We start from the raw sequence: 19,824 nt of genomic DNA, 5'->3' as shown, positions 1-19,824 counted from the left end.
AAGAGCCTGGTCAAGATCCCTAGATTGGGGACTGGAAAGATGGTTCATTGGTTAAGAGCACTGTTCTTTCAGAGGACCTGGGTTCAATTCCCATTCAACCACATGGCAGCTCACCATGGCCTGTAATTCCAGTTTCAGTGAATCCAACACACTCACATAGACATGGGCAAGCAAGATGACACTGTACGTAGTTTTTAATTTTAAAAAATTTTAATAGAAAAAATCCCTAAAGCCGGGCGTTGGTGGCGCACGCCTTTAATCCCAGCACTCGGGAGGCAGAGGCAGGCGGATCTCTGTGAGTTCGAGGCCAGCCTGGTCTACAGAGTGAGTTCAGGGACAGCCTCCAAAGCCACAGAGAAACCCTGTCTCGAAAAACCAAAAAAAAAAAAAAAAAAGAAAAAAGAAAAAATCCCTAGATTGCATCATATGTATGTACACCATGTACAGTCAAGCACACACACATATACATATAAAAGAAATATATTTTTTTAACTAGGGGGGAAATGTATGTCCTGGTTCTCCAGAAAGAAGCCCAACAGGACCTACAGCAAGGAGATTTATGAGAACGGGTTCACATAGTCATAGAGGCTGAGAAGACCTGTCATATGCCATTTGCAGGCTGCAGATCTTGGAATGCCAGAAGCATGGCTCAGCTCAGTTCTGGAGGCCTTTGAAAGCAGGAAAGTCAAGTGTAACTCTAAGTCTGTGGCCAAACCCCCTGTGAAAATGCAGGGGTTTGCTTCTGATGTAAGCCCCGAGCCAAAAGGCCAAGAATCTAGAGAAGAATATCCCAATTGCAGGAGGAAGGGAAGGGCATACACACACACACACACACACACACACACACACACACACACACACATACACACACACACGAGAGGGGGGGAGTTTGGGTTCTATCTGGGCCTTCAGCCACTATATCTAAATCAGGACACCAGAAGTCTATGAGATGGCTCAGCGGGTGAAGGTACCTGCTGCCAAGCGTGGTGACTGGAGTTTGTCCGGTGTGTATGGCCACATCAAGTATGGCATGAGTGTGGAGTCAGAGGACAGCCCGTAGAGGTCATCTCTGCTTCTACCACATGGGGCCCAGGAATCAAACTCAGGTCACCAGACCTGACAGCAAGTGCCTTACCACTGAGCCAGCTTGCTGCCCCCTCACCAGCTCCTCTCATAGGAAAAAGAAAAGCAAGTAATACACCGTAGCCACTCAGCAGTATCAGGACACAACATGGAAGCTTGCCTTACAACCTCTGGGTTTCTGTAAGCACATCAAATGATGTCTGGTGAAATAGCTCACTGTAACACTTCCTAGAATGCGCCCAGCATTAACCACACATGACTATTATTAGGTGTGCCTGTCACATCCGTGTTTCTCTAGGGAAGGACATTCCCCTAGACAAGGCCAGGCATGGCCGTGGGTCTCGGCAACCTGAGGGAGTTTCAGACTTCAGTCCTTCTCGCTTGAAGTCTTTCTAAACTTCTTTGCCTTTGCCCTGCCACCAATGCCCACTTCCTTTGAGGTCAATCTGAGGCAAGAGAGAGACATATGGGGGGATATGGGGACATGGGCAGAGGAAGGGGCTCCTTAGCCCGGAGTCTGCTTGAAACCTCTCACCAGCTGAGACCCAGGAGCAATTAACAGTCGCTGCCTTTGTCCCTTCCCTGCTAAAAGCCTGCAGCCTTCTAGGATTCTCACCAGAATCCCCATCTATAGTTTAGGACATACCCTAACTATTTGTGCAGCCATAGTGGCTCCTGGTTACTAGATTGTAATTCCATCCAAACACCTTGTCTTAGGGGGTTTTATTGCTGTGAAGAGACACCACAACGATAGCAACTCATAAAAAAACATTTAATTGAGGTGACTTGCTTACAGTTTCAGAGTTTCAGTCCATTATCATCACGGATGGGGAGCATGGTGGCTGCAAGTCTATGACATTGGAGAGGTAGCTGATAGTGCTACGTTTTGCTGACAACAGGAAGCCACCGACTCACTGGGTGGTATCCTGAGCATAGGAAACCTCAAAACCTGCCCCCACAGTGACATACTTCCTCCAAAAAGGCCATACCCACTCCAAGAAAGCCACACTTCCTAATAGTTCCACTCCCTATGAGAGTATGGGGGCCAATTACATTCAAACTACCGTGTTCCACTCACTGGCCCCCATAAGTTCATAATGCAAAATGCATTTAGTCTAACTTCAAAAGTCCCCATAGTCTACTACAGTCTCAAACCTATCTAAAAGTCCAAAGTTCAAAGTCTCTTCTGAGATTCATTCTGTCCCTTAACTGTAATCACCCATAAAAATCAATATCAAAAAGCAGATGACATACTTCCAACATATAATGGCACAGGCTATACATTATCATTCCAAAATGCAGGGAAGAGAGAATAGTGAGGAAACACTGAGCCAAAGCAGGACCAAGACCCAGCTGGGCAAACTCCAAACTCTGCATCTCCATGCCTGATGTCAAAACGCTCTTCGATCAACAGCTGCTTTCAGCTTTGTTGAGTGCAGCACACGTCTTTCTCTTAGGTTGGTTCCGTTAGCCGCTCTCCTAGGCAGGTGTCCCATGACTCTGGCATCTCTAACATCTTGGATTCTCCAAGGCAATCCAGGCTTCAACTTCATGGCTTCACACAATGGCCTCTCTACTAGGCCTCCATTCAGGGACACCCCTGACATCAGTGACTTTCCTTAGGTGTGGAGGCATATTCTATAACTCATTTTCCCTATCCTTAACTCTAAAGCCAGAACGATGTGGCCGAAGATGCCAAGTTCTGCTGCTTACTAGAGCCAGGATATAACCATCTCGCTCAATTCTATCTTCACCAGCTTTCTGTCCTTCACTGCCTAAGCTTGGTTGTCCTGAAATTGGATCTCAAGACCAGGTTGGCCTCAAACTCAGAGATTTGCCAATCTCCGACTTCCCAATGCTGGGATTAAAGGTGTGCCCCACCACACCTGGCTCTCAGCTTCTCTTTAGCTCCTTTCACAAGTTGGAAATTTAGCTGGGTGGGATCTTGCCCTTAGATCACCACTCCCCCTTATTCCATTTCTTAATCCATTTAGCTCCTTGAACACAGAATTTATCTCCATTCCACTTCCTTGAATTTGAGGATTAGATTCCACATATCAGAAACTGCAACCAGGTCTGTTAAGTTAAAAAAAAAAAAAAAACAACGGAGACAAGATCTCATGTATCCCAGGCCAGCCCCAAACTCACTATATGGCCAATGGTGACCTTGATCATTTTGCCTCCATCTCCCAAGAGATAGGCTTACAGGTGTGAGCCACCATGCAAGGCTTCTTTCCAGCAATCTTGAACTTGAAAACCTTTAAGCAGCACTTGCTCTCCCATAAGATCCCAGCACCTCCCCTTAGCTGCCCTTGATGTTGTCAGTTGCCCCTGAGGTACCTGCTTTTGTGACTGGAAGGCTGCTGAGTAACCTTGTTTGGTATGACTGCAGTATGGTGCCAGCATCCAGTCCCCTTTAGCCACGTGTGGGCATGGCCCCTCCATCATCCTCACTGTACAACTTCAGGTGCCAGGACCCCAATCAAAGAGTTCCTGCCCTTCAAACGTGGAATTGAAGGGCAACTGTCCCGTCCTCACTTCCATCAATACTGTGGTGCCCCCATTTCAAGCTGTGGTCACCTTCCTTCAACTGGGATTCCATTCTGCCTGGCAATGCTCAGAGAACTCTGGGTGGTTTTGAGGAGAGACATCCCTTATGCAAGGTTGCAAGGATCTCAACCCACCAAGGCTGGGAGACCTGGCTCCTGTATCAAGCAAAGACCAGACCTCAGAAAGGAAGAATGTGCACCACCTGGTGGCCATTTCTGGAGTGGCAGCAGATAACTGGAACACATCTTGTACTGGCTTTTCAGTGATCGTGAGCAAAACTTAAAATCCAGATACTCTTAAACCCAAAGGCCACACCAGATCAAAAACAGCAACAAAAGGAAACACCAAAACAAGTTCTTTAGACCCAAACACAGTGTCACAGGCCTGGTATCTTAGCACTAGAAAGGCAGAGCCAGGAGTTCCCACAAATTCAAGGCCAGCTTGGTCTACATACCGAGTTTCAAGATAACTGGATCTACATGGAGAGACAATGTTTCAAAAAATTTTCTATTTTATTTTCATATTCTTTTAATATTTTTACATGTTTTTACTTATGGGACAGAGTGGCTTGAGCACATATCGCCATGCATGTAGAAGTCAGAGGCCAACTTGCAGGAATCTATTCTCCTACCATGTGAGTCCTGGAGATTAAACTTAGGTCATCAGACTTGGCAGCAAGTGCCTTTACTCTGATCCAGCTCACTGGCCCATTTTCCTGTCTTAATTGATCTAATAACTAATTGTTCAAAGTTATAATAACAACAGTATCAATAGTCCAGCAATCTTTCAATTACCATGCATGGATAAGTGAAATAAAGGATACCAATGTTTATAAAGAGGTACCAAATCCCCTATGAACTCATGGGAAGGTGATAACAGCTGTCAAAAACCAAAATGTCTCAGTCTTGGCTTCCAAATAAAAAACATAGTGAATCCATCTAGGTAAGGTTTTCTCTTTGGAAAGTAGAGGGGAAAATGTCAGGGTTTTAGGGGAGAGAGATCTGAGGAGGAACTGGGTGCCTTGAAAAATCGAAAGAGTCCCAAGCTACAGAAGTGTTGAGAACACAGAGGGCAGTATGGAGGTTCGCATGAGGGTCTCAGAGGAGGGACCCTTCCTAAAGCAGCTGGGGGAGGAGGAAAATGCAGGGATCATTGCAGTGCCCCCAGGACAAGGGAAGGATTCCCAGTCAGCTGGGGCCGGTGTGAACCAAGGACCCAGCAGATGTCTCCCGTGGGATTCCTTGTCATGGCTCCCACTGGCTTGGCTATTCTGTGGCTCCTTTCCCACAGGAGACATCTGACTGGTCCTTGGTTCACACCAGCTCAATTAGAAGCTCCTGGACTGGAAGAAACCATCCTGAGTGAGGTAACCCAGTCACAAAAAGACAAACATGGTATGTACTCACTCATATATGGATTTTAGACATAGATCTGGGGAGTGCCAGCCTACAATCCCACTGCCAGAGAGTCTGGGAAACAGAACCTTCATTCAATGGCTGATGGAAGCAGAGACAGACACCCACAGCCAAACACTGAACAGAACTCAAGGAACCCAGTGACAGAGAGGGAGGACTGATGAGCATAGGGGTCAAGACTGGGCTTGTTTAACCCACAGAAACAGCTGACCTGAACAAGGGGGAGCTCTTGAACCCCAGACTGAGAGACCAGCATGGGACTGATCCAGACCCTCTGAATGTGGGTGTCTGTGAGGAGGCCTAGGCAATCTATGTGGCCTTGGGTAGTAGATCAATATTTATCCCTGGCATACAAATGGACTTTGGGTGCCCATCCCACAATGAGAGATGCTCTCTCAGCCTGGACTCTTGGGGTAGGGCCTAGGCCCTGCCCTGGATGAAATGACATAGTATGGCTATCCCCCCATGGAAGGCCTCACCCTCCCTGGGGAAAAGAGTGGAAATTGGGGGAGGGGAATATGGGGGGTTGGTGGGAGGGCATGGAAAGAGGGGAGAGAGAGGGAGAGGGACCTGGGATTGACATGTGAAGCAACCTTGTTTCTAATTTAAATTTAAAAATTAAAAAAAAGACATCAAAAAAAAAAAGCTGCCATGGAGACCAGGCTGACCTTGAACTCAGATCTGTCTGCCTCTGTCTCCCAAGTGCTATATGTAAAGGTGTGTGCCACCACGCCTGGCCTCTTGAAGCATCTTCTTTGGTGATAAGGAGACTGTTCTAATCAGACACCATCAGATGGGACGCTTCCCAGTGTGGTTGCTTCTGCCAGCCATGCCATACCGAGCCTGCCTTTACTGGCTGGCTTTAGAGAGGTGCCTAAACTATCATAGTGCAGAGAGGATACGTGGTTGAGTGTATGTCCCGATTTCTAGAGAAGGAAAGACAAAGGGGAATGATAAATGAGTACGACAGTGTGACTGAGAAAATTTGACTTTTATTGATGGCTTCCTGTGGGCCACATTCTTTTTCCTTCTCTTTGTCAGGGTCCCATGTATCACAGTCTCGCTTCTAACTTGCTGTGTAGCCAAGGATGACCTAGAACTTCTGATCTTCCTGCCTCCATTTCCCAAGTGCTGTGGTCTGGTTCACATGGTGCTAGGGACGGAAAAAAAAAAGATATAACCTCATTTGTTTGTTTGTTTGTTTGTTTTTGATACATGGTTTCTCTGTGTAGCTTTGGAGCCTGTCCTGACACTCAATCTGTAAACCAGGCTGGCCTCGAACTCACAGAGATCTGCCTGCCTCTGCCTCACATAGATCCATCCACCTGCCAAGTGCTAGGACTGACGGCATGTGCCACCACCGCCCAGCAGATCCAACCTCCTAGTGAAAGGGGAGAACCAGCTGTCCTCTGACCTCTACATGCATGCTGCTGTGGCACACGTCACACACACAAGTAAATGAACGTATAAATAAATGAAAACATTAAGAATGTGAGCCGGTGGCCGGGCGTACGTGGCACACGCCTTTAATCCCAGCACTCGGGAGGCAGAGGCAGGCGGATCTCTGTGAGTTCAAGGCCAGCCTGGTCTACAAAGTGAATTCCAGGACAGCCTCCAAAGCCACAGAGAAACCCTGTCTCGAAAAACCAAAAAAAAAAAAAAAAGAATGTGAGCCGGGCGTTGGCGGCACATGCCTTTAGTCCAGCACTTTTCTACTTATTAATTTTATGTGTATAGACGTTTTCCCTGCCAGAGCGGTCCCCTGCCAGAGCAGTCAGTACTCTTAACCAGTGAGCCATCTCTCCAACCCTTATCCTAATTTAAAACATTGCTGCAAAAAAAAAAAATTTAGCAAAGACATGCAAGTAAAACAAAAAATATATATAAATTTAAGCAAAATATTTCAATATGTTATTCTATAATAATAAAAAGGTTAAGGTGGTAAATTTTACAAAATGCATATTTTAACATAATCAAAAGAAAATACATGACTATTCACGGTCACATTATTCACAATAGTCAAAACCCTGAATAGGGATTAGGGTTCTCAGTGGTAGAGTACCAGCTTAGTGCCTGCAGCCCTGGGTTCAGTTCCCAGCCCGTCCCGTTGACCAAAGCAGAAACAGCCATAGTTCATTGACTGAAAACCTAACAAAATACTATATGGCCATACGATGAAATATTATCTAGCAATACAAACGAATGAATTACTAACACAAACAAGGGCTTGGGACTGCGGTGGTGGCACAGTAGGTAACAGTGCTTGCTATATAAATAGAGGAACCTGATTTGAAGTTCCCTAAGCCAAGCATGGCCAAAAGTGCCTTTAACTACGGAGCTGCAGGAGGCAGAGACAGACAGATTGTGGGGCACAGCTGGCCATCAGCATAGCTCCAGGTTCAGAGAGAGACCCTGTCTCTGGGGATTGGGCAGGCCCTCCTCTGGCTTCCACATGTGCATGAGTTCAAGGCCCCTGGACTCTGCTATACCATCGACGCTGGGCCCTCACTGGGACTCTTTCTGGATATCCTGTTGCTGCCCTGTGTTGTGGAGCTCCTGCAGACTTGGGTCTATAGGACTGACCCCATTCCCACCCCACACCCCCTGCTCCAGCAGATCACCGAGTGTGTGGACGTTGGGGTGAGCCTGGGTAGTGCCAGTCTTCACCACCAGGGTGAGCTCTCCAGCGTTGCCCTGGCTAGTTCACCCCAGCACGGATGAACAAGGGGCAGGACTGGTTCTGCTTTCATATCCTCAGGGCTGGTTCTCCCACACCTGTGACTTCAGGGCCAGCTCTACCGTGTCATCCAGGTAAGGTGCAGGGCCTGCCCTCTGGAGTGTTGCTGCTGGCAGGGGAGCAGGAGACCCCCCCCACTCATGCTGCCACAAGACAACTCCCACCAAGGCGAGGTGCAGGGCCTGTTCTCCCGTGTTGCAGCTGTGCCCTTGTCTACAGGGTCAGCTCTGCTGTGTTGCCCATAGAGGTGCAGGGTCCGCTTTCCCATGTGTTGTAGCTGACAAAGGGACAGTTCCCTCACCAGCTAGAGGCGGTAGGGACAAGGGGGGACAAGGCATCTTTCCCTCATCCCCACCGTCACTCCACAGACAAGGGAAGTGGTACCAGCTATGCCCCTCTTCTCGATCCTTGGGGATGGCTCATCTGCACCCCCAACTACAGGTCCAGCTCTCCTGTGCTGTGTCGTTGTGTGTGTATGTGTGTGTGTGTGTGTGTGTGTGTGTCCTGTCCCCGTCTACAGGGTCAGCTCTCCTGTGCCCCCCCCGCCTTCCCCCCCTCCCCCCCCTACAGGGCCAGCTCTCCTGCTGCCCAGGTGAGGTGCAGGGCCCATTCTCCCGAGTGCTGCAGCTGGTGACGGGAGGTTGAGTCAGGTCGCCCACCTGCTGCAGCTGTTAAGGGGTGAGGGGAGGAGGGCATCTTTCCCTCACCCATGCTGCCACATGGCAGACGAGAGGGGAATGATCTGGTCTCCCGATGTCATGCCTTCAGGGCTAGCTCCCCTGTGCCACTGTGAATAAGGTCAGCTCTACTAAAATACCCAGAGAGGGGCAGGGCCCTCTCTCCTGAGTGTCTCAACCAGTGAGGGCGGGGCCAACTCTGTACAGCCCTAGCCTCTCTGCCCTCACCAGAGTCACAGACCAAGCCATGACCAGTGGCAGCCAGACATCTGACCCTGGTGGCTGTAAGGCATCAACTCATTCCTCATCTCCTCATCTCCCTCGTCTCTTCAAATCTACCTCTCTCTCTCCCATGCTCATGACTCATTCTCTCTCTGTCTCTGTGTGTGTGTGTGTGTCTCTCTCTCTCTGTCTGTGTGTGTCTCTCTGTCTCTCTGTCTCTGTGTGTCTCTCTGTCTCTCTCTATCTCTCTCTGTCTCTCTCTCTGTCTCTGTGTGTGTGTGTGTCTCTCTCTCTGTCTGTGTGTGTGTCTCTCTGTCTCTCTCTATCTCTGTCTCTCTCTCTGTCTCTCTATCTCTCTCTGTCTCTCTCTGTGTCTCTCTGTCTCTCTCCCTCTTTCTCTCTCTCTCCCCACCCCCCCATACCCTCCTGTGCTCACCCCCAGTTGGTTCCTACCTCTGCAAGCCACACGGAATGGTGGGGTGCTGTTGCTGTGTCTCAGCCGGGGAGCTAGAGTCCCCAGGCAGCTCCCAGTTGACTGCTGCCCCCATCAGCTGCTTGGCATGGTGCAGAGCTATTGCTGTATACTGGCCCTGTGCTAGGGTGCCCGGAGCAGCTCCTGGTTGAGTCCTGCCGCTGCCAGCTGCATGGCATGGTGGGGAGCTCTTGATGCTGGGTATCTTACTAGTGACTATAGCACTAGAAAAAAAATGCCTCATGCCCTCTAATAGCCATAAACTGCCTGTAGATTTCAGGGAGAAATGGAGTCTCTCTCCCCTTTTCTTCAGATTTTTGAGGGGAAAAAAAAGAAACTTCATGGAGCCCTGGCTCTCTTTGAACTTTGAAGCCCCTGTCCCCATCTGCCAAGTGCTAGCAGTACAGACACAGTGAATTTTGAAGTTATAAAGGGCTGAGATGATAATTAAATAGTAAAATGAGCAAAATAAATGCTGAAGCTATCAAAATCCAAGGCCGATCATACTGATCAAAGAGACTTTGTGTTGCCACACAGCATAAGGACTGCCTGGTACCAGCCCAAGGTCAAACAGCATGCGGCTCCCCTGAGGCAGCTCTAACAGCCAGGAGACTGCAGACTGGGGACTGCAGTTAGCCTGAGAAGGCAGAGGTTCTCCTGGTGTGTGCACAGGAGGCCCATCCTAGATCTGGATGCTTACTACATTTCAGTAAGATTGGAGGGGCTGAGGAGGGGCTCAGTTCCAGCATGTGTGAGGCCCTAGGGATGATCCTAAGTTAGGGTCTCTATTGCTGTGAGAAGACACCATGACCATGGCAACTCTTATAAAGGAAAACATTTAACTGGGTGACTTACAGTTCAGAGGTTCATTATTATTCGGTGGGACATGATGTCATGCAGGCAGACATGGTGCTGGAGAGGTAGCTGAGAGTTCCGCATCTTGTGGCAGTCATAATTTGGTAACAGGAGTGGGATATTGCTGAGATAGGCCTGACCACGCTTTTGTGTGAAGGAATATGGACTTTGGGACTGTGGATTAGAAACACAGTTGGCCACTTTAAGTGCTGCTTAATGGGTCATCCTAGTAGGAGCATGGAAGACAGTGGTGATGTGTCTGATTTGAACTGTGGGTGCCTGTATCAAGAGGTTTCAGAGAAGAAGAATGTTAGTGTGTGACCTAGAGACCAGTTGTCTTAGGGTTTTTACTGCTGTGAAAAGGCACCATGACCCCAGTAACTCTTATAAAGAAAGCATTTAGTTGGGACTGGCTTACAGGCTTCAGTGGTTCAGAGAGCATGGCATTGTGTAGACAGACATGGTGTTGAAGTTGAGAGCCCTACATCTTGCAGGCAACAGTAAATCGACTAAGACACTGGGTGGTATCCTGAGCATAGGGAACTTCAAAGCCCGCCCCCACAGTGACACACTTCCTCTAACAAGTCCATACCCACTCCAACAAGCCACACCTCCTAATAGTGCCATTCCCTATGAGCCATTAACATTCCAAATATCACAAGAGTTGGTGAGGAATTGGTGAAAAAAGTGACTGCCTTAGCCGGGCGTTGGTGGCGCACGCCTTTAATCCCAGCACTCGGGAGGCAGAGGCAGGCGGATCTCTGTGAGTTCGAGGCCAGCCTGGTCTACAAAGTGAGTTCCAGGACAGCCTCCAAAGCTACAGAGAAACCCTGTCTCGAAAAACCAAAAACAAAAAAACAAAAAAAAAACACAAAAAAGTGGCTGCCTTTTGCCCTTGTCTGAAGAGTCTGCCTAGGGCTAAAGTGAAGAGTTTTGGATTAATTCCGTTGTCAGAGGAAATCTCAAAACAGCCTACTCTAGACTCTGTGGTGTGGTTATTAGTGTTAACTGAGATGGAGATTTAGAATGAAAAGAAGCGAGCTGAGCAGGGTAAATTACAAAATGTAAAAGTCAAGGAGAAAGGAGCACCAGGAAGTAGAATGGAGCGAGATTCTGTGTCCAAGGAGATAAACAGATTAAGAAACGGACTAGAGGAAGTTCGTCACTGTGGGGTTGGGCTTTGAGATCTCCTCTGCTTGAGCAGTTATATCCTCCAACAAGTCCACACCTACTCCAACAAGGCCATACCTCCTAATAGTGCCACTCCCTTTGGGGGGTATTTTCTTTCAAACCATTACAGATCCCTAGCACCAAAAAAAATCAATTAAATAGATGGTTTTTCTTTTGATTTATTGATTGGTAGATAGACATGTTCAAATGGAATTTCATGTCAAAAATCTCATGTGGCAGTTGGATGAATATAACCACAATACCTATAATTTAAGAACTCTAGAGGCTGAGACAAAAGGATTTTAAGTTTTAGACTACCCTAGGCTACATAGTAAGACCCTGTCACAGAACTATAGCCAAGGCCATGCATGGTAGCACACTAGTAATCAGGAAGTAAAGGCAATATCAAGCATTCAAGATCATCCCTAGCTACAAAATGAACTGGATGCTAGCCTGAGCTATCTGATACTGTCTCTGAAAAACAAAGACAAACACAGCCAAGTGTGGCCGTGCTTGCCTGAAACCCAGCACCAGGAAAGCTGAGGCACTAGAACTTCAGGGGTCCAAGGCTGACCTGACCTTGTCTCAGAAAACTAAATACCAGGCCTGAGGAGATCAGTAACATGCTCAATACACAAGCATGAGGTCCTGAGTCAGCTTCAGAACCCATGTAAACACTGGGCAGGGTGCTGGGCAGTCGGATAAGAGCTGAGTTCACTGACCAGGGAACCCTGTCTACACAGTAAGCTTCAGGCACATGGTGATAGCAACAAAATAAAGACTGTAAAGACAGTTTCTCTGCCCTACACACACACACACACACACACAGAGAGAGAGAGAGAGAGAGAGAGAGAGAGAGAGAGAGAGAACTTCCTCTTTCTCCCTCCCTAAAACAAAACACAAAGAAACAAACAAATCAAATCAAATATAGGCTGGAGGGGGCAGTCAGGAACTCATAGCTCTTACAGAGTCCACCCCACAAAAAAGCTGTTCCCATTTGTCTTACCTGCCTGACCAGTCAGGTACATTCTTACCCTCTTGAAGTTTCCAAAGGAAATGGGCGCGAGACCTCTGACTCACTTCCTTGGAGGAAGACAGGATTACCTGGTTGGTCCTTTCACCTTTGAATATACAATATTCAGCTAGATTTACAATGTGAACGATAAAAGGAAAAGGGCTTAGAAGAGGTAGAAAAGCAGAAGACAAAATTATTTTATAGAGACGAAACTAATCCAGATTTTGATACTGCCAGAAGCTGGACTCTGAGCTTCTATGGCCTTGAACTTTCCAGGACAGGGTTTAGAAGGAACTGGAAACCTGCAGTTGTTAAAGCCCTGACTTTGTGGCAACCAGCCGTTAGACTCTGGTTTCAGTTTTAAACTTGTGGCTTTAAAGGGGACCCCCCACACCCCAAGCAGGAAATGCTGATGACAGGCAAATCCTTGACCAAGGACCACACTTGTCAGAAAACACCTACATCTGGTGAACCTTATTGACTGAGTCAATGGAGTAGCTACACAGCTACCAGCAATTAGAACCAAGCAGGTGACCCAAACATCTGAGATCCAGGACCTTTTCAGGAGTAAGCCCTGAGGTTGTGAAACCTCAAAAACTCCCATCTTTTGTAAGGAGAAGTGTTGGGGAAGTCTTATGCTAATAAAGCACTGTCTGGCCAATAGGAATCTAGATAGGTGGGGCTAGGAGTCCAGGAGGATTCTGGGTAGGAGAAACACAAGAGAGTCAACATGTAACCGCCATGGGGGTAGGAGCCCAGAACTATTCTCCGGTAAGAGACATACTTAGATTAACAATTATGGGGTAATTACTTAAAGCAGAGCTAGCCAGTAAGAGACAAGCAAGGCCAACAGCTTCATAATGAATATAGCCTCCTGTGTGTTTATTTGGGACTGATGCGGCTCTGGAACCAGGCTAGTGGGAAGGCTCCACTCAAGGAAAGCTTCTCTTAACAAAATGGTGTCAGGAGTGGGATCATGAATTTCCACGCAGCATGACAAAAGCTTTAAAGGAATTTTAGAAACAGAAGAACGGAGAGAAGCACAGATGTTGGTAGCAGCATTTTTCTCAGGTGTGCTCTGTTTTGCTAGCCACAAGCCGAGATTCACGCGGCTCGCTTACTGGAGTCTTCCTGACTCGGCATAAAAAGAAAAAGAAAAAAAAAACCAACAAGGTTCTTTTAAGAGACTCTGCTAACGATTGAAAGGTGTGTACATACAGCTGGAAGTGGCAGCTTTTGCTGGAGGTCAGCATGGACTGAGGCGGTAAGCTGGAGTCATGCTTATGCCCGCCATCTTGAAGGAAAAACTGGCAGTTTAAAACAGTCACGGTTTTACAAATAAGACACGTGGCCAGAAAAACATAAAGATTTACAGTAAAGTCAGACTGGATGAAGAAAAACCTCTAAAGGTTTACAGTGTGTTTAAAAATATACGTGAGATTGAGAGAGAAAATGAAATGGCAAAGTGGTAAATAAATACAAAAGCCGGCGTTGTGGTGGCACACGCCGGTAGGAATTGCTCCAGAGGCAGAGGCAGGCAGATTTCCAAAGAGAAACCCTGTCTCAGAGAAAAATAAATAAAAGTAAAAGAAATAAAGTAATAATAATAATTGATAAATAAGCCACGTAAAGATGGAAAATACACAGAGAGTCTGGATACTGTACGCTATTGTGTTTTTCAGTTTTTTGCTTGCTCAGGAAGGAACTGATACTAAAGTACACTTGCTTATAAATGCTGCTAAATTAATACAACTTATATCTTTTGAAAATACCTTGACTTCAAAATTTAAGCATAAGGATATGTTACTCGGAAAAGGAGTTTTTATTTATGTTTCTACAGAAAATGAAAAGCTGAAGATTTCTTCCAGGCTTCTGTGGTTGCACGAACCAAGACCCCGGAAGCAGTGGACCAGGTGTTCCAACAATTGAGACAGCTAAGATGATGCAGCTTTACAGACCACGAAAATAAGGACTTATACAGGTTTCTGAGTTTTGTCATGATCCCCATGGTATGAACAGCGCCCCTTCCAGCAGGAAGCAGTTTGGAATGAGCGACGTCCCAATTCCCATCTTGTTTATAAATCTTTGTTTTCATCTAAATGGGATTGTTTATAATTGGCTAGTGATCATAGCCAATCTTTTTAATGGTAAAAAAGGGGAATTATGTTATGGGTATTGTTTTTCATTTATTGATACAAATTCAAAGTCAATTTTGTGATGCTTATATTTCTCCTCTTGATTAAGTATTGTGCTTATACTGATCTTTTACAACGTAATGCATAATTGAATACAGACTATAGATAGTTACTTATAATAGAATTTCTAGTTACATAAGTTAGGTATTCTAGATATACAGAAATATATTTGAGATGGACAGTCTTCAAACCTCTCAAAGACCTTCAGAACATGGCATTTAAAATGGTTTAGGGTTTGTCTTGGCAATGAGAAATGTCTGCTCCTGGCAGCACCAATTACGTCTGAGAGGAAGATGGGCATCGAAGAAACTCGTTATAAAGTTTGCTTTCAACATGGCAAGATTAGCCATTTGGGCAAGAAACTGCTCTTGCCTAGATTGTTTGACTGTTGTTGTATCATCTGGACATGCAGGACCCACAGGAAAGTGACTACTGAACTCAGTCTTACAGGGTTCCTGCTTGATGAAGAGTCTATGAGACTTTCTGCAGGACAAAGAAAAATGAATGATAGTCTGTCAATGCAGATGGACAGTTTAAAATTTCCTGCTTTGCTGAGAAGTGTTCCAGACACATTGTGGCCTATGGGCTGAAGATGGATGCCCCAACGTTACAGAGGAACTTCGGGTGACTGTCCAGGCAGTAAGATATCTCTGTCAATCCTAGTGTTTATATATTATCCTTCTGTGGTCTTTGATGGAGTTGAAGACAGATAGTTATAGTTTTCCTTAGTTATGATAAAAGATAAGTTACATATAGAACTTTGAACTCACAAGGATGGTATGGATGATATTTTCTTTAAATCTTGCTAATATTTTGTAACTATGTTCTTATTTGATAACTGTTCTGTTATATACAATTTGACTGTGTTAAAGTTAAGACCTTTCTTTTTGTTTAAACAGAAAAGAGGAGATGTTGGGGAAGTCTTATGCTAATAAAGCACTGTCTGGCCAATAGGAATCTAGATAGGTGGGGCTAGGAGTCCAGGAGGATTCTGGGTAGGAGAAACACAAGAGAGTCAACATGTAACCGCCATGGGGGTAGGAGCCCAGAACTATTCTCCGGTAAGAGACATACTTAGATTAACAATTATGGGGTAATTACTTAAAGCAGAGCTAGCCAGTAAGAGACAAGCAAGGCCAACAGCTTCATAATGAATATAGCCTCCTGTGTGTTTATTTGGGACTGATGCGGCTCTGGAACCAGGCTGGTGGGAAGGCTCCACTCAAGGAAAGCTTCTCTTAACAGAGAAGTGATGGGAAATGAAAGCTAACATTATGGTAAGCAGTTATCAAAAACAGTAAATTCATGCCAAGTCAACTGAGAAACAAAATGCCAAGACAGTCTTTGTAAAGGATAAAAATCTGACTAAGGCAGGGCATGGCATAAAACACCTCTAACCTCAGCACTCAATAGGCTGGGGCAGGACCAGCAAACCAACACCTTTCTCATTAAAAAAAAAAAAAAAAAAAAAAAACAGCCGAGGACAACACCTCCTTGTGTCCTGTGATTACAGCAGTCAGAAGCTAAGATAAGCCTATCAAAGAAACAGACACCAGAAAAAAGTCTTGGGATTCACTGAAGTGACTGGTGACCAGAGCAGGGTCCCTAAACCAGCTTGGTGTGTCTGGTATGGGGTTATTTTCTTGGGAGTGATCACTCCTGAATTTTAAAAGTCAAAGACCAAAAAAGCAGGACACTCCCTGTAATGCCAGCACTTTAGAGGTAGAGACAGGAGGATCAGGAGTGCAAGGTCATCTTTGGCTACATATAAGTATGCCCATTGCACTGTTCCACCTGTAGCACTCCAGCAAATGGAGCCCCCCGACCCTTGCTCTGGAAAACAGCTTTTCACAGGTTCCTGTGTGGCTGAGTTGGCTACACATGTGGGCACAGTTCTGGTGGAAGAGGAGCTTCCTCCAGCCAAAGCTCGGGCTGTGTGATGCCACCACCTAACTTCTCATGGCGATTTGTCTGGCTAGCACGTTTTTAAGATGTGGTGGTGCACACCCGTGAGTCTATACATGTAGCACTCCAGACGTGGAGGCAGGAAGACCAGAAGTTCAAGGTCAGAGGTCGGGCAGGCAGCTCATTTCTACAGTGTTTTCCTCACAAGCATGAGGACCTGAGATAGTCCCCAGAGTCCATGACTATAAGTGGGGGATGGTGGTGTACTTAGAACGCTATCACTGGGGCGTCAGACAGGAATATCCTTGCTACCCTAATCTAGTGAGTGAGTTCCAGGTAGCAGTGAAGGTCGAAAACTAGGTGCACGCCTTCTGAGGAAGTTCATTTCTGGATTCTGGATCCACACATGCAAATACACACACACACACACACACACACACACACACACACACATCATGCATAGATGAGCAATCACATACACAAGTGAAAATAGGTTACTGCAGCAAAGAACCTGTCTAGGGGCATGCCTTTCACCCCAGCATTCAGGAAACAGAAGCAGGCAGAGTTTGAGGCCAGCCTGCTCTACATAGTGAGTTCCAGGCTAGGCAGAGCTACACGTAAGACCCTGTCTCAAAAATGAATAAAAACAACAAACAAGTTTGGGGGTAGTAGGATGTCTCAGTGAAGAAAGATACTTTCCAAAATAAAAAGTTATATTAGATGACAAAGTGAATTAGGGTTGGGCTTCTATGGGCCTAGCAGCATGCAAGCTCAGCCCCGGAGGAGGCAGAGGCAGGAAATTCATGAGGCTCACTGACCGGTCAGACCAACCAAAATGGTGAGTTCTAGATTCAGTGAGAGGAACTATTTCAAAGAATAATGTGGATGCAGGGCAGTGGTGACACATGACTTTAATCCCAGCACTCTGGAGGCAGAGGCAGATGGATCTCTGTGAGTTCAAGGCCAGCCTGGTCTACAGAGCTAGATACCCAAGACAGCCAGGGCTACACATAAAGAAACCCTGTCATGAAAAAATAGGAAATAATAATGTGGAGAGTGTTTGAGGAAGATACCTAAAGTTGACTCTGGACTCCACACATTGTGGTAATATGTTGTTTACGATTTATTAAAGCCCCAGAAATCAAAATAGCAAAGCAGCCATACTTAGATGGCCATAGAAGTCAGGCACACACCTTTAGTCCCAGGACTCGGAAGAGAGGCCGAGGGATCTCTGAGTCCAAGACCACCCTGGGCTACTGGAGAATGAATCAGAACTCATGCCTTTAATCCCAGGATTTGAGAGATAAAAAAGGTAGAGACATTCAGTCTGAGTCTTAGTCTCAAGCCATGTTGAGGAGAGCATAGCAGTCCGAGTGAATCTGAGGAGCAGTGAAGTCGGGAGCAGTCTGAGGATCACCGCTTTGGTCTGAGCATAGGTAGAGGTAAGAGTTAGTGGCCAGCTGCTTTGCTTCTCTGACCTTCAGCTTGAAGCTTGAACCCCAATATCAGTCTCTAGGCCTTTTATTTTTCGTGCTACAACACATATATACATATCTCCCCCCCCACACACACACAGACACACACACACACACACACACACACACACACAATAACTAATTGGTTGGAACATCCAGCTTGCCCCTGCATGATCTGGAAAGCTCCATTCCTGCCTCTCTCCAAACCCTACCCACTCAGAGCCTCTCCAAACAAAGGAAAGGTGCCAAAAAGCCCAGTTCTGCTTCTTCCTCTGAAGTTGCCAGTCACTCAAGTCCTTGCCTAAAGTGTGCAGCTTTAGACCACACTTGGAGCCAAACCCAGCTTGTGGCAGACATGTCATCACACCTCACCTACAACTTATAAAGTCTGCCTGCTTTTGTTTGTGGGTGCAACTTCTCCAGCCTCAATCACTGGGACTGGAGAGCCCATCCAGGAGTTGCTTTACTCAAATAAACCTGTTGTTATACCTTTTAATTCGGCCTGATCTGGCTTACTGCATCAGCAGAGAAACCTATTGGGGGGAGGGCAGAAAACCTATTACTAATAATTAAAAGTAAGCTCCAGGACAGCCAGGACTGTTACACAGAGAAACCCTATCTCCAAAAAAAAACCAAGTTTAAAATAAAGTTTGAACATAACAAAAGGAAGAAGGGAAGCAGCTTGACCTCTGGGTTCTGCTGTGTGACAGTTTGACCTCTGGGTTCTGCTGTTCGAGAACCCAGGCTAGAGTAACCTGAAGCAGCTCGGACACTGCAACCTCACCATGCTGGGTTTTTATTTTCCTTCTACCCCACATTTCCCCGAGAAAGATTACTTAGAAACTATCTAAAACAAAACAGGCCTGTGCTTTGAAGGCATTCGCAGCATCTTGACTCAGCCACAGGCATTGATAGCTCCTTGTGCCCCCCCCTTACCCTACCCCCAGGACACAGCTTCTATCCGTCTCAATCCTGCATGAAGGCTCAGTGGGGTCATATTGCCAGGTAACATGGAAGTATTTCCCCTGAGGGCCGTGATGTGCCAGGCACTATGCTGGTAATGTCTGATTTCAGAGAGATGAAAATACAGACACCCACTCACATTCCTGTGAATGCCTATGACCTGTCTCTCAGCCCCACCCTAAAGCCATCCCTCTTCCTCCAGGCTCCTCTGCAGGTCCCTGAGCTCAGAGATCATTCCAGAGCCAACGGATCTGGTCCTGGCCGCATCAGAGTGGTTGAGGAACTATGCAGGCACTTGAGGGTAACAGACCTTCTCTGTGAGGCTTGACTTACCCATGGAAGGACCAGGCAGAGACTTGTTGCCAAGTAGAAAGAATCCTGAGGACAGGAAGTGAGGCAGGGTCACCAGGGAGTGACAGGAGGTCAGACACAGTGTGTACAAGCTGCACAAGGTGCCGAGAGGAGCTTTAGAGGACATGCAAGGAAGCCCAAAGTGCCTGAAAAATCTGCTTAGACTCTGACCAGCATCTGAAAGACATAAAAGGAAAAAAAAAAAAAAAAAGGAAAGTTACACCTTTCTGAGTCAGGACTCAGAAAGACAGAGACACCCAGATCCAAACTCACGGAAGCTCAAAGCCAACCACAGCTACACAGTGAGACCAAGTTTCAGAAGTAAATACAACAAAATTATCTGTCTGCTTGGTGTGTGTGTATGTATGTGTGTGTGTGTTTGTGTGTGTACACTTGCCGCCACATAAGTGGGGCAGCCAGAGGACAACCTCAAGAGTCAATTCTCCCCATTCCCCATGTAGGACCCAGAGGTTGAACTCAGATCATCACCCTAGATGGCAAGCGCCTTCCCTTACTGAGCCATCTGGATACAGGCAGAGTCTGTGAAAGAGATGCCTACGTGCACAGATAGAACCCGGGCACTCTGAGAGTGGAGTCCACCAAGAAGCCTTGCATGCTGCACAGATAAAGCAAATACACCAACATGTGAAGACAGAGATGATAGTCAGGAAAAGCCAGGCCCTGGGTGTGCCTGGGATTATCAACTCAGCACTAACTACCTTGTCTACATAAATCTTAA

General features: G+C 46.5%; 1 long non-coding RNA gene across 6 annotated transcripts in view; it reads right to left on the bottom strand.

Annotated features, from left to right (window-relative positions):
• Positions 1–6,020: 6,020 nt before the first annotated feature.
• The window catches only part of LOC110342469, a 41,078-nt gene continuing 27,274 nt past the window's right edge, over positions 6,021–19,824 (bottom strand). For all 6 annotated transcript variants that reach the window (XR_005874544.1, XR_005874542.1, XR_005874543.1 and 3 more), the window contains 3 exons: positions 19,068–19,262; positions 12,188–12,302; positions 6,021–6,201 (listed from right to left, as the gene is read on the bottom strand). This is a non-coding gene — a long non-coding RNA (uncharacterized LOC110342469). The remainder of the gene's footprint in view (positions 6,202–12,187; positions 12,303–19,067; positions 19,263–19,824) is intronic.

Source organism: Mesocricetus auratus, unplaced genomic scaffold (assembly GCF_017639785.1).
Source record: "Mesocricetus auratus isolate SY011 unplaced genomic scaffold, BCM_Maur_2.0 Super-Scaffold_100676, whole genome shotgun sequence".
NCBI lineage: Eukaryota > Metazoa > Chordata > Mammalia > Rodentia > Cricetidae > Mesocricetus > Mesocricetus auratus.
Note: the sequence above shows the minus strand (reverse complement) of the source record. Positions and strands in the feature narration are given on the sequence as shown.